Raw genomic sequence first — 13,658 nt, 5'->3', positions numbered from 1 at the left:
GAAATTACTGTGATTTCAAAGGTGGAATTGATGCCTGGAGGGAATTTCCAAAAGGTGGTGCTTTGTCCTGGATTGTATGAGAGTCAATTGAAAAATCGCAGGGCTGTTAGGTTCTTAGACTTCAGCATCTTAACTTCAGCATCCGTATTCTAAAACTGGAAAAATCTAAACTGCACTCCCACATAACATTGCCACCCATTCCTATTCTAATTCACACCATAATGATGCAGGAAAAGAGCCACCTCTAAGGGCCATTTTGCCAGATGGAGATTAATAGAGAACAGCGTATTTCAGTTTTGTATTCTCCGCTTCAATAGTCAGAAATACAAAAACGTATAAAGTTTAGCAGACGCATAATCTTGCCCTTCCGGCAATGTGAGGGATGCAGAGCCAGGATCTGATTCATAAGCTCAATAAAACAATATTAAAATATCTTTGAATCATAAAGAACACATTTCAGGGTATGTCACACTTCACAGCGTTGCATGAAGAATAAGTGGCCTTGAAGTTATTATCTCAATTCTCCTATTTGCTCAGGCACTGCAGGTTTGCATAAGGGTTACTGCCCCAATCTTGCACAACTGGAACTATAACAATACAGTAAGAGAATTTCTACCTGACAGCTGTTGGAGGACTCGTATGAAGCTGTTTGGCTGCCTCTCACAGAGCCTTATCACTTTCCAGCCAGGGGTGGGGATGGGAATCAGACAAAACACACGACTTGAACAGGAAGAAGTTCATACTATGGCAGTAGACAACTCACACAAGCTCCACTGTGTATTCTGGCACCTTTCCATCTCAATATTACCTTTCAGTTAAAGGCTCCTTTTCTCATACTGAATACACACATTATGCACTTAGATTTCATAGGACTGGTTGGACACTTAGCAATAGTGGGAGGAACCAGATGGGGTGAGGAACCACCAAGGGAAGAAGGCTTGAAGAAGACCGAGCAGAGGAGGTGTTGGAAGCTGAAGGGGTAACAGGGCTAAGTGAGCCGGGAGAGTCTGTGGCAGAGAGAAGCCCAGAACCAGAGGCAGAAGCTGGAGCAGGATAGCGGGAGGAGGGAGGCCATGAGGCAGAGATGAGTCAGGCTGCTGAAGAGTCGTGAGTGTCTCCCCCTCCTGCTGTGACAAGCGCTCCTCCCTGCCGACTCCAAGAACCAGAAGAGGCATGAAATGGGAGTAGCAAAGACAGGCTGCATGCAGGCGCAGTTTCAGGTTGCTTGCAAGTAGCCCCAAAGAGGAGGAGAAGACACAGAAAACTGGCGAGGGGGGGGGGCTTTTAGTCTCTGCAACTGATTTCAGGGAGTAGGACCTACAGGGCATGAGCTGCTGGGCTCATTATGCCTGAAACTTAGCCAAGTCTGTGAATACCGTGTTTTGCTCATAGAGTGTCAACTCCAGCTTTTAACTGTGTGTTTTTCTGACTGGCTCTGTGACAATAAATCATGGACAAAAGCCTTTGCCAGCCTGATGCTCTCCAGATGTTTTGGACCTCAACTCCCATCAGCCCCAGTCAGCACTGACCAGGGCTGGTGGGAGCTGTAGCCCTAATCATCTGGACAGCACCAGGTTGGTGAAGGCTGTGATACGGCATTCCACTCCTACAACACACTGACGTGCACTAACAAAGTTGTAGAGATCCTGTCTCCCCAATACAGAATGAAGCTGGCCAAGCTGGCAGGTACATTCCTGACAAAGGCACACACTCAATGCCAACATTCCAGCAACCTATACAGAGAGCTGAAGGAATAACACGTACTGCACTGTCCCGACCCCTGAAACCCTTTCTTTTTCCTTTCATTTTTGTTAAATTAGCATTTCATTGCTTTTCATACTTAGCAAATGTACGTGACATAAATAGCAAGGGGGGGAATGATAACAGCACCCCATCTCACGTGACAAAGCCCACAGCTTTCCCTAAAAGCTAATGAGAAAAATTTAGCAAAGAAAGAGGGGGGGAATGAAATGTCAACGTAGTTAAGGATAGGTACGTATGTCAATTTCAGTTTCTTTCCATTTCTCCCTTTCCTAATCTTAAATTCACTTCTCCATATTGCTACCTCAGTTTGCAAAGTGGTCATTTTCACTAGTACACACAATAATTGGCTAGAGAACAGCATTGCAAAATTCAGAGAAGTGCAAATTTTTAAGAATGGCAGTGTTTCAGTTTACATCTTGTTTTGGAAAGAGCAAATTAGGTAGGTTCACCTTTAAATGAAAACTGAGTCCAATTTCTCTCCAACAAGTTAGCATAAACCTTGTTTATCTTTCCCCCAATCAGGGTAGTGTACACTATACAAGGTAGTATAGAAAAGGCAAGGGAGGGCGTCTCCAAAGTGTCAGTATTTTCTGGGAGGTATTCAGACTTAAGGTTTGCACAATTAAAGTGGATTAAAGCTTTCTGTTGTCCTAGTACAACAAATCCATTTTAAAAAACAACAAAGGGCTTTTGTGGTTTGGAAAGTGATGAGGAAACACATTGGAATTGGGATGGATGAATGGCTACCGGGGAGACACAGAAACACCCCATAAGAAAGAGATGTTGAAGACACAACCCTGAACATAGGCATAGCCATAGGTATTCCTTTCTCCCATGCTTTTCTCTAGCCTTCCCCCAATATTCAAAGTACAGATGTGAGTCTTGTTCTACAGAGAAGAGTTGGTAGAATTCTGCACTGTCTCAGAATTCCAATGAGGGTGAATTTGTGGAAACCTCCTTCATGTTTAAAACTCCCTGAATGTAATAAACTAGGACACAAAAAACCTTTCTCCCTGGTAAGCTCTTTTACTGCATCTAGGGAATTCCAAACACACAGAGAGAACAGAATGAAATGGTGCAGTCCAGAATTTTAGTATCTCAGTTCACCACCACATCAAGGCAGACCAAGGCAATGGATCCAGTTTCTCTGTGACTTTCTCACAGACAAAACCACATTTCTGGAACAAGTCAGGAGTTGCACAGCCAGTACATACCGTCTCAAACAACACAGTGTGTAAATTATGCACTGTCCTGAGGTGGCATCAGTCCAAAAAAAGTTAGTCACACTTCAGTTCCATTGAAAACAAAGGAACACAGATTTCTCTAGACTGGTACCAGTGTGTTTTCCTTGCCTGGAATAAGATGTAAAACAGCCTCCCAAATTTGTGGTTTTAATTTGGGGACAGAGTTTTGGAAGGTTCAGTATTTAGGAAATTCCAAAGATCTCTAGATGCGGTGAAGAAGACACATGATCACTAAATATCCAGCAGTACTTTCATTGTTCTTAAAAAGGTTCCCTGGAGTAATTGCATGTTATTTAAGCACTACATTACCTAAGACTGGAAGAACAAATAACAGACTCATATTAAAAGAAAAGGTTATCATTCATCGCAAAATATTTAACATTATCCCAGTGAAGGTCTAATTGTGCTAATGTGCAATTTGACTACCAGAAGAGGAACATTTTATTGAAGCAATATTATTTTATATCTGTAATAAGACCAGCTGAGAGCCCCTGTCTTCAGCACACAGCATTGATTCAGATGGGGATGCCCAAAAGAATCTAGCATTGCTAGCTAAGGCATCACACTCTCCATTGGATCACCTTTCCTGCTTGAACTTTAGGAACTGCAGAACAACTTCCCTTTTTACATATTTTATCGGCCCTTATCTCTCTTTCTGTCCTCCCCTGCAAGTTCATACTTGATTCTGCAGGATGCAATCCTTCATCCGTTCTACACACACAAAAGGTGAATCTGGGGTCTGTTTTGGAGAAAACGCTTTAGGGTAGGAGGAGTTTGAGAGGGAAGCCAGTCAAAGCTGCACGCTGGGTGGCATAATCCACAGAAGGCAATTGTTACTGGATAAATTCCCAAGGCTATTAAATCATGATCTGAGAGCATCTCCTTTAGGCCCCAGAACCACTAACGCACCTTGACGTACCTTTTTAATGCACAGTTTACGTGAGCATGTTCTTATGAGTAGAAAGGGTTACAAAAACCAGGTAATCGTGACAGGGCCAACCCGTTGGCATTAAGTTGTGGACCTAGCAGGAGACACTCTCTCTCTCTCTCTCTCTCTCTCTCTCTCTCACACACACACACACACCATTCATGTTTCCCTGTTTCTATCTCACCTCCCCAACGAGTCCTGGTTTGTTTTGAGGTTTCTGCTGCCTGTCTTGTACGTGAGTGTCAGTTTTGCAAGTGGCAAAGGGAGGGAACTGTAGCAACATGCCCAGCTCTTCCTTTCTGCAAAGCACTAATAGCACCAGCTATTTTATTCTGAGGCCTTCATCTCAGTTTACTTCAAGAGGGGTCTGCCGTGATCACAATGCCAGACAGGAGATTGTGCAAGTGTGTGTACAACTACTGTAGCATACTGGGACATGGTGCTAGGCATGCCATCCGGCCAGAATTGCACAGGTGGAAGGAGAATGCTATTCTCTTGGCCTGTTGCTTGAAATGTGGGAGTGCAAAGCCTGAAGAGATTCCACCAGAGTCAATTTGTGCATGAAGATGCAGAGCTGCTGACACCTGCATTAGAACATTGAATGGGAATTGTGGCTTGTACTGTGCATGCATCTATATGGCATAGCCATGGTGATGGAAAAGGGGGCGGGATTAAGTGTGAATTTGCAAGATGAATGCCTCTTGAGATACCAAAGGACAGAAAAGGAAGGATTAAAAAGGAAACATTTTAAAAAAAATATTTAAAATGACATTTGTTAAAAAACCAGAAGCTTTTTCATTAGGTGTTTTAAGACAACAATTGCCGAAAGCAAAACAGACATTATTTATGTATGCTACAACAACGGCAAGAATCTTAATAGCTCAAAATTGGAAAACTGGAGAAGTACCATCGAAAGCACAATGGAAGGAAAAGTTGATGAATTATGCAGAGCTTGCAAAATTAACGGACAAACTACATGAAAAGGACAATAGGGACTTTGAAAAAGAATGGGAACCTTTTACAATATATTTGCAGAAACAACAAAAAGAAATGGTCTCGTTGGCAGGATTTAAATAAACATTTACAATTTTATTTACTGAGAACAAGAAGTATAACAATGTGATAACATAATATAGTATACAAACAGCAGAATTTATCATCTGATGTAACAAACCAGAAATGGTAGTTGAGGGAAGTCAACAGGGAAGGGGGGAAATTGGAAAATGTATGTTTAGCAATGTTACTGGATATTTGTTATGAGAAAAGAAATTTAATAAAAATTATATATGGGAAAGGAAAAGGAAGGATGCCCATTCTTGGAGAAAAGGAATTCCAAATGTCCAAAGGGATTCAGGCTGAGAGAAGAAAAAATATGTCAACTTTATGTGGCAGAAATAAGTTGTTTCTATATTACTAAAATGCAGAAGTTACTTTTCATTTTTGTTCAAATGTAACCATTTTAGCACTTGATTATGAAAAGAATCTTATGGAAACAGCATGCATTTAACCCATTTACTTATTCTGGATAATCCATTTCAATGTTATCTGAATGCTTCCATTTTCCTACATTTGAGTCCCATATTTTAAAATGGATTCCCCCCCCTCCTCCCCTTAACAAACATTACGTTTTGCACAAAATTGACTCCCTTGGTCCAGAAGCTGATTCCAGCTTCTCCTGTATGGAAACACCCCCAATGGATAAAAGCATCACACAGGTGTGTGGATTATAGTGTTATAGTAACCCTTTTCTGGTATGACAATAACTCATTTATGGCTTCCTGTTCAGCATGGCTGGGGGATTAGTGATGTATTGTCCCTAAACTTCCCTTTATCCATTCAGCTTGTTATTCCAAAAGCGGGAGAGACCTAAAGTAGTGGTTTCCTTTCATTGCTATTATTTTTTCTTGTTTTACATTTGAGGTTATCTTTCGTTATTTGTTCTTGTTTTCTTTTTCTAGCAAAATAGCAATGCTCTGGGGAACAGAAGCTGATGAGCAGATAAGTCGAAATCCTGCTAAGCAGAAGAACTTAATGGTGGAGACATCACTGCATCTGGAGGAGAACCATTCCTTATGCCAGCCAAAGCAGAAACTGGGGACAGGAAAAGCTCTGGAGTTTTGCTGCCCCAGATGCAGACAGGTGCAGCAGAGAGGCCCAAATTGGGCCCATTGGTAGCTGGACCAGCTTAGGATCCAGCAGGTGCTTGGACAGCCCATCTCCTCCTCTTCGTTGTTCCTCAAATGCCCCATTTTGGAGGTACACACCAACTACTGCCCATAGAGATCTTGCCAACAGTAGCTGCTGCCTGCATTTTAGGCACACATGGACATTCCACAGTGATGGAGCACAGCTAAGCAGAACTGGGGGGGGGGGGAGGGAGAGAGAGAGAGAGAGAGAGAGAGAGAGAGAGAGAGAGAGAGAGAGAGGCACCTCTGTTTCATCCAAACTCTTTCCAGAACAGCAGATCAGAGGTTTAGATTGCTCTGCCCATAAGGAATCCCCCCAGCTATACTGAACAGGAAGCAAGAAAACTGACTCAGCCTGTAAATGGAAAACTTTTGTTGGAAGACTCAATAGCCTTTAAAGGCCTCAGTAGCGCTAGGCACCAGGCAATTGGGCTTTATAGCAGCAGCAGCAACAACAACAACAACAAAGCCACAAATCAAACATACAGGACAACTGACATACGTATAATGATTTGCCAACAAGTTATCTGGAATTCTCCATAACCTTTGAGTGAAGAAAGGGTAATCCCAGAAAATGGAGCTAGTGTGGAAGAGACAGTGGGAGTATGGCAGTGCCACTGCTGTTGTTTATTCCCATCAGACACCACCTGCAGGCAATGTGATATGCAGAACAGGGACACAGGGTGTTCTCAGTAAACTGCATTGGCAGCTGTGACTCTCAGAGCTATTCCAAGGAAACAGCAATTGACAAAAAACACGATAATCAAGATGATAAGCTCATATATTGAACACAAATCAATGCCCAGGTGCTCTGGCAGGGACCTTGACACCCACACCTGTGCCCTGAGTCTAGGAGAAGTTCTTTCCCAGACACTCATGCCCCACAGTTATGACAAGCGGGGTTTTCCTACCCAGCATAAATTCTTGCTCTGCATCTGATAACTTTTGCTGCGGTTCCCCCCACCCCATTCCCATCCTGATCATATCAAACTGTTGCGCCACTCCTGAATGATTCATTTCTAATAAATGCTACTGGGCACTGGGGAAATATTGGAAGGTCTGTGATCCAAAAGGATTCACTGAACCTGCATGTAGGGACGTGGCTCAGCAAGGCTAGTAATGCTGCCACACAAAGGATGTGGCCTTGACAAGCAGCGTTAAGGAAAAGCTGAGAAAATAGCTGGGCTTGGCTACAGAGTGGGCTCTCGCTCGCAACAAATCCACTTTCAGGAAGAAGCAGGCATTTTATGGTTAGGAAAGTGCCCAGAGAAAAGCACTAAGAAGGGTGGAATGATGATCGACTGATAAGAAGCTGTAGAATCTTCCCTCAGATAAACCAGGGTGACAATATCTGAGAGTTAAAATGCAGCAGCAATTCATATCGTTTGGCAGCATTTGATATCAAATGCGCATTGTGCTGTTATAGCAACTACTCTATTCCAAACTTAAAAATGGAAAGCGTAATGCTGGTGGTCAACAACAACAGGTTTGAAGACTCAAAGCAAATGTAAAAATTGCAGTATAAGCACTGACAATTGGGAAACACTGGCTTCAGAGTGCTCCAATTGGAGCACAGCATTTACCAAAGGTGTCATGGACTTTGAAGATGCTCAAAATCAGGATGTAAGGGGAAACAAGCTTAGAGGAAGGCACGTTTGGCAAACCCTCACCATTATCAACACCCACCTGGAAACCTATGTCCCCACTGTGGAAGGATGTGTGGATGCAGAATTGGCCTCCACAGTCACTTAGGACTCACTGTTAAGACTGTGTTCATGGAAGACAATCTTACTAAGCTACGAGTGATTGCCAAAGAAAAGAAAGAAGAGTACTTGATATTGTCTGTAGTGATATTGGTAACACTCAAAGTTCCATTTCATTAGAAATTAGAGAAACTCTGACCCACTGGCATAATTTCCCACCCCCATCCCCATTTAGCTTGTGTGCATTTTCTGGCCACCTGCCTCAGATATATGGCATCAAGTGTGAAGCAGATAGAGGTGTGAGGCAGCTGGGTTGAAAGGGGCTTTGTAGGTATCCTTGAGATTGGCACAGTTTGCAAAGCCACATGAACAGTACTTTGCAAGCACCAACAATTAGCTAATTGGTGTGGCTTACATAGTGCTGTGTGTGGAAGATGCAGTGAGTTTACAGATTAGTAAGGCCTTATTCCCAAAGGTTTGCTTGCACCCTAGCCAAGGACACCACCACCTACAACATCCTTTGGTGTGACAACAACAATTAACATGTTTTCTTGTGAAAGAATGGCCCAGATTTTCCAAAATACAACATATTGCAGATTGTGATGGGAAACAGTGATCTCTCTCTATTTTTTTTTATAATATTTTTTATTAAGTTTGTAAAATACAGAAAAAAGAATAAAGAGCATGTTATAAAAGTAAAATAAGAAGATTACAAATTTTCTTGTTCTTTTTTCCAAATCTATTGGACTTCCCCACATCCTCCCAACCCTGCATTCTCTGTGAACATAACATCAGCAATTTGTTAACTTATTTCATTACTTATTGTATCCTTCGTTTTATCATGTTACCCAATTTCAAATGTATTATAACCCGAATCATGTACATTTTCATTTAAACACAATAAAGTTATTTCCTTATTCTATCTCAGACTTCTTGTGCCTTAATTTCCATTTCTTTAGTTTAACATTACTGAAGCTAGAGTTTCCTAAAAGGTGCATTTTTTTAACATTCATACAGCTTATAGTGTTTTTCCAGATAGTCCTTAAATTTTTTCCAGTCCTCCTCGATTGTTTCTTCTCCCAAGTCTCGGATTCTGCCAGTCATTTCGGCCAGTTCCATATAGTCCATCAACTGCGTGTGCCATTCCTCCAGTGTGGGTAAATCTTGTGTCTTCCAATGTTTTGCAATCAGGATCCTTGCTGCTGTAGTAGCATACATAAAAAAAGTTCTGTCCTTCTTAAGCACTCTCTGGTCCACCATGCCCAGGAGGAAGGCCTCTGGTTTCTTAGGTAAGGTAAATCTAAGTACCTTTTTTAGTTCATTATGAATCATTTCCCAAAAGGCCTTCACTTTCGGGCAGGTCCACCAGAGGTGAAAGAATGTCCCTTCCGCCTCTTTACATTTCCAACATTTATTATCAGACAGGTGATATATCTTAGCAAGCTTGACTGGGGTCATGTACCACCGGTATATCATTTTCATAATGTTTTCCTTCAAGGCACTACATGCCGTAAATTTCATTCCGGTGTTCCATAACCTTTCCCAGTCTTCAAACATAATGTTATGCCCCAAGTCCTGCGCCCACTTTATCATAGCGGATTTGACTGTCTCATCCTGAGTATTCCATTTAAGCAGCAGGTTATACATTCTCGAAAGTAGTTTACTTTTTGGTTCTAACAGTTCTGTCTCTAGTTTCGATTTTTCCACCTGGAATCCAACCTTCTTATCTACTTTAAAGACCTCTTGAATTTGTGCATAATGCAACCAATCTCGCACCTTGTTTTTTAATTTTTCCAAGCTCTGCAACCTCCAATTGTCTCCAATCTTTTCAATAATTTCCCCATATTTAGGCCAATTGGCTTCCATGTTAGGTCTCTTACGTGCCTTGGCCTAACAGTGATCTCTCTCTAAAGGAAGTACCGCACAGGGTGGTATTTTACTCAGAGTAGACCCACTGAAATTAATGGGTCTAATGATATCTTGACAAATTAAAAAGGGAGATGCATTTGTTACACAAGCAAAGAGGTTTGGTAATAAAGCCCCTGAATATTAATGCAACTCTTGGTTAGCAAAAGAGCGGCTCCTTCCAAGGTCCTTACTTTGTAAGGCACAAAATGCCAGATCTCAGCATCCTTTAACCAGATGTTCCTTTAAGTCTTCCGCTTGCAGAAGGACATGAGATCGCTTTCCCTCTGATTTGGCTTCAACCCTGTTGTCTTTTAAACTGCATTTCATCACCTCTGGGCAAGACAAAGAGATGGTTAAGTAAACTCTTGCTGCTGCTTTACATTTAAACGCTACAAAGAAAGCAAGACTCCCATGGAATAAATAAAATAAACGGACAAAAGGGTGTTTTGCTTTGGTTGATATAGCTTGATGATTGGTAATACTATAGGGCAGGACTACTAGGCTTGTATTGTTTGGCTGCTGGAAACAAAATGGCCTCGATGTATTCAAGTGAGGAGCAAACGGAAGGAGTGGTGCTGTGTTAGAGGCCACCCACTGAAACATCATTACGGATTTGACAGGAAAACGTGCTAATGAGCTTCCATACCAGCAATAAACTGCAAATGTATTTTCACTTACCAAATTTTCCTTGGTACGGAATCAGGAAATCCAGATTAAACTTTAAAAATAGGATGGGCTTCCATTTTGATGATGACAGTGGGAATGTTAAAGATACAGTGGTACCTCAGGTTACATACACTTCAGGTTACATACGCTTCAGATTACAGACTCTGCTAACCCAGAAATAGTGGTTCAGGTTAAGAAATTTGCTTCAGGATGAGAACTGAAATCATGCTCCAGCGGCGAGGCGGTAGCAGGAGGCCCCATTAGCTAAAGTGGTGCTTCAGGTTAAGAACAGTTTCAGGTTAAGAACGGACCTCCGGAACGAATTAAGTACTTAACCCGAGTACAGTGGTACCTCTGGTTAAGAACGAGATCCATTCTGTAGGCCCGGCCATATCCTGAAAATTTTATAACTGGAGGACTGCTTCTGCACACGCACGCGGTGCCGCAGAGTACTTCTGCACATGTGCGAAGTACTTCCGGTTTGCCGCATTCATAACCTGAAGATTATGTAACCTGAGAGTCCACTGTAGTAGGAAAGGTTATATTGAATAAGTATTATCCTGCCTTCATTCTCACTAGTAAGTGATGTAGCAGAGCAGATTCCCTTCAATACAGCTGGAAGCTACTCTGCAGATTCATTTGCATCTCTTAGTTATTTCCTGGTGTCCCCTTTAATCCCTCTTAAAGTAAAGTAACAAACAGTTTAACTCACATTTCAGTTCATGATTTGATCCCTGAAAGGCAGGCTTCTCTTAGTAGTTACACAAACAAACAGTGAGTTCATCACATATGGAGACTGGACTCATGTGCTGCTGGCTGAGGGCCAGCAGACAACAATATCAATTAAGAAAACAAAATGGCTGCAGGAGAGCAGCATGGCAGTAAGAGAGCAGCAAGCAAGAGATCAAGAAAGAGAAAATGGCTTCCTGACTCTGCTCTTTTATGGAGTCAGCCAGAGCCACGCCCATCTCCCAGGTCACATGCAGGGGGAGGAAGCTCCAGATCAGTGGAACAGATCAGTGGAACATCCACTGACTGGATGTCCTCCTGCTTGTGCCCACTCTAGGGAAATAAGGAATGTTGCATTTGACTCTACCAATGGATTACATCCCACAGTGACGACATTGTGTGGATTCTGCACAACACTTATGTGCACGAGCAGCATGCATTGCACAATAAGCCCCCACACCCCGGAAGACCCTTTGTGAGGGAGTTCATTGCAAGTTCGTACTTCCTTGCCAAGTTTTCTGACCAAAATCAAACTCTCTACAGAAGGGAAACACCTCCAGATGTAACAGTGTCCCTCTTTTTTTTTTGTTTCTCCTTTTAATTTCCTGGCATTTCAGCAAACTGAGAATGTAAGGCTCTTATAGCGCAAAATACATTTTGTGCTATGTAAGAAGAAAAAAATATTGGAAAGTTTAAGAGGTTTGCTGAAATGGAAAGCTCGCCATTGGAATATGTGCTGTTATTGCTGCAAAATGCAACCAGCTGGCATATTCCAAACAAATGTACATTCCAGAGGCCGTTGGATAAAGAAGAAGAAGAATTAGGCAAAGTATGTTAATTCCGCAAACTATTAAGAATGTGGAATATGACTCTACTAGGGACAAGGTCCAGTATAGGCTTAGGCAGTGGGACTCACTTCTGGGTAGAGGATGGTAAAGCCTGTCTGGAATGGATATATGGAAGAATGTTGCAGTCAGTGAGTACTGAGACGGGACTATGGAGAGACTCTGGCTTAGTGGTTGGGCACAAGATTCTCATGCTGAAGGTCCCAGGCTCAATCTCTAGCATCTCCACTTAAAAGGATCAGGCAGAAGGTGATGGGAAAGACTTCTCCCTGCTGGAGTGTGCCAGTCAGAGCAGATAATGCTAGGCTATATTAGAGACCACAGATGTGGAAACTTTTTTAGCCTCGAGGGTTCAGATCTTTATCTCTCCTCATCACTGCAAGGCAACTTTGACAGACCAAGATTGGCCCACAGGACTAGAGGTTCTCCACACCTGCTAAGAGACCATAGTCTGGCCTGGTACATGGTCCTAGAGATTTATTTCTGTGGGATACCGCACATCCTATATACCAAGGTAGGGTGGCCTACTTTACAAAGGAAAGGCAGCCAGTTCTCTGTATGAAGGTGTCCTTTATCTGAAGGCAGGAGTGGCCAATGTGGGACCTCAGAGACGCCCTCCTGACACCAGTGTCACTGCCAAGTACCCGGCTGGTGTGATGGCATGGCAGCAGCAAGATCAAGGCTGTGCAGGAGTGCTGGTGGAGTTGATCAAGGTCTCGCACTGATGCACCCACACAGCCCTGACCTTGTTGTTACACTACCCAGTCCCATCAAGGTTTGGGGCAGCTATGTCAAATGTTCGGAAGGTGGCACTGCCCCATCATGCCGGCCATTCCTGTTTGAAGGGTTATCCTGTCCACATCTGATTTAAAGATACAGAACCACAAGAAGGGTCAGCAGCAGGGGCCTGGTTGCCCATCAACCATTAGCATCTGCACAGCTGACCCAGCAGAAACAAGGTCTACCTAGTCCAGGGGTCAGCAAACTTTTTCAGCAGAGGGTTGGTCCACAGTCCCTCAGACCTTGTGGGGGGCCGGACTATATTTTTGGGGGGGAATCAACAAATTCCTATGCCCCACAAATAACCCAGAGATGCATTTTAAATAAAAGCACACATTCTACTCATGTAAAAACACCAGGCAGGCCCCACAAATAACCCAGAGATGCATTTTAAATAAAAGGACACATTCTACTCATGTAAAAACGCGCTGATTCCTGGACCATCCGCAGGCTGGATTTAGAAGGTGATTGAGCCAGATCCGGCCCCCGGGCCTTAGTTTGCCTACCCATGACCTAGTCACAATCCTTTTTATTATGGTGAGGTGTACTGTATTTCTACTTAAATTACAATAATTGTTTCTAAATTTTCATATCATTCTCTCTCTCTCTCTCTCTGCTGTTTATGAATCACTTCTTATTTTAAAAAATATTTCTTGATTGAACTTTTTTGAAAATACAAAGCAAAGAGAAAGCAAAGCAAACCAGATGCAAAGAGTGAGCATTAACATAACAGGTTTAAGACAGCTCAATGACTATACTTACTGAAAATCTTAAAATTTTATTGATGCTTTAGATTTTCCATACCAGGTTTCGAGATGAAGGAAGAAAAAAATTCTAAAGGTCCATCATCTGCAGTACATAGTGCATAGTCAATGAACACTTTCCATATCTTCTTGAATAAGATA

At 42.5% G+C, this 13,658-nt stretch overlaps 1 long non-coding RNA gene across 1 annotated transcript in view; it reads right to left on the bottom strand.

Annotated features, from left to right (window-relative positions):
- The window catches only part of LOC310839826, a 54,658-nt gene extending 43,457 nt beyond the window's left edge, over positions 1-11,201 (bottom strand). Inside the window, exons 1-2 of the long non-coding RNA XR_014561675.1 lie at positions 11,112-11,201; positions 9,925-10,065 (exon numbers count right to left, since the gene is read on the bottom strand). This is a non-coding gene — a long non-coding RNA (uncharacterized lncRNA). The remainder of the gene's footprint in view (positions 1-9,924; positions 10,066-11,111) is intronic.
- Positions 11,202-13,658: the final 2,457 nt, after the last annotated feature.

The sequence above is a fragment of the Podarcis gaigeae genome (assembly GCF_964106915.1).
Source record: "Podarcis gaigeae genome assembly, chromosome: 2".
In the NCBI taxonomy this organism is placed as follows: Eukaryota; Metazoa; Chordata; class Lepidosauria; order Squamata; family Lacertidae; genus Podarcis; species Podarcis gaigeae.
The sequence above is the reverse complement of the archived record's forward strand: the minus strand, read 5'-3'. Positions and strand labels throughout refer to the sequence as shown.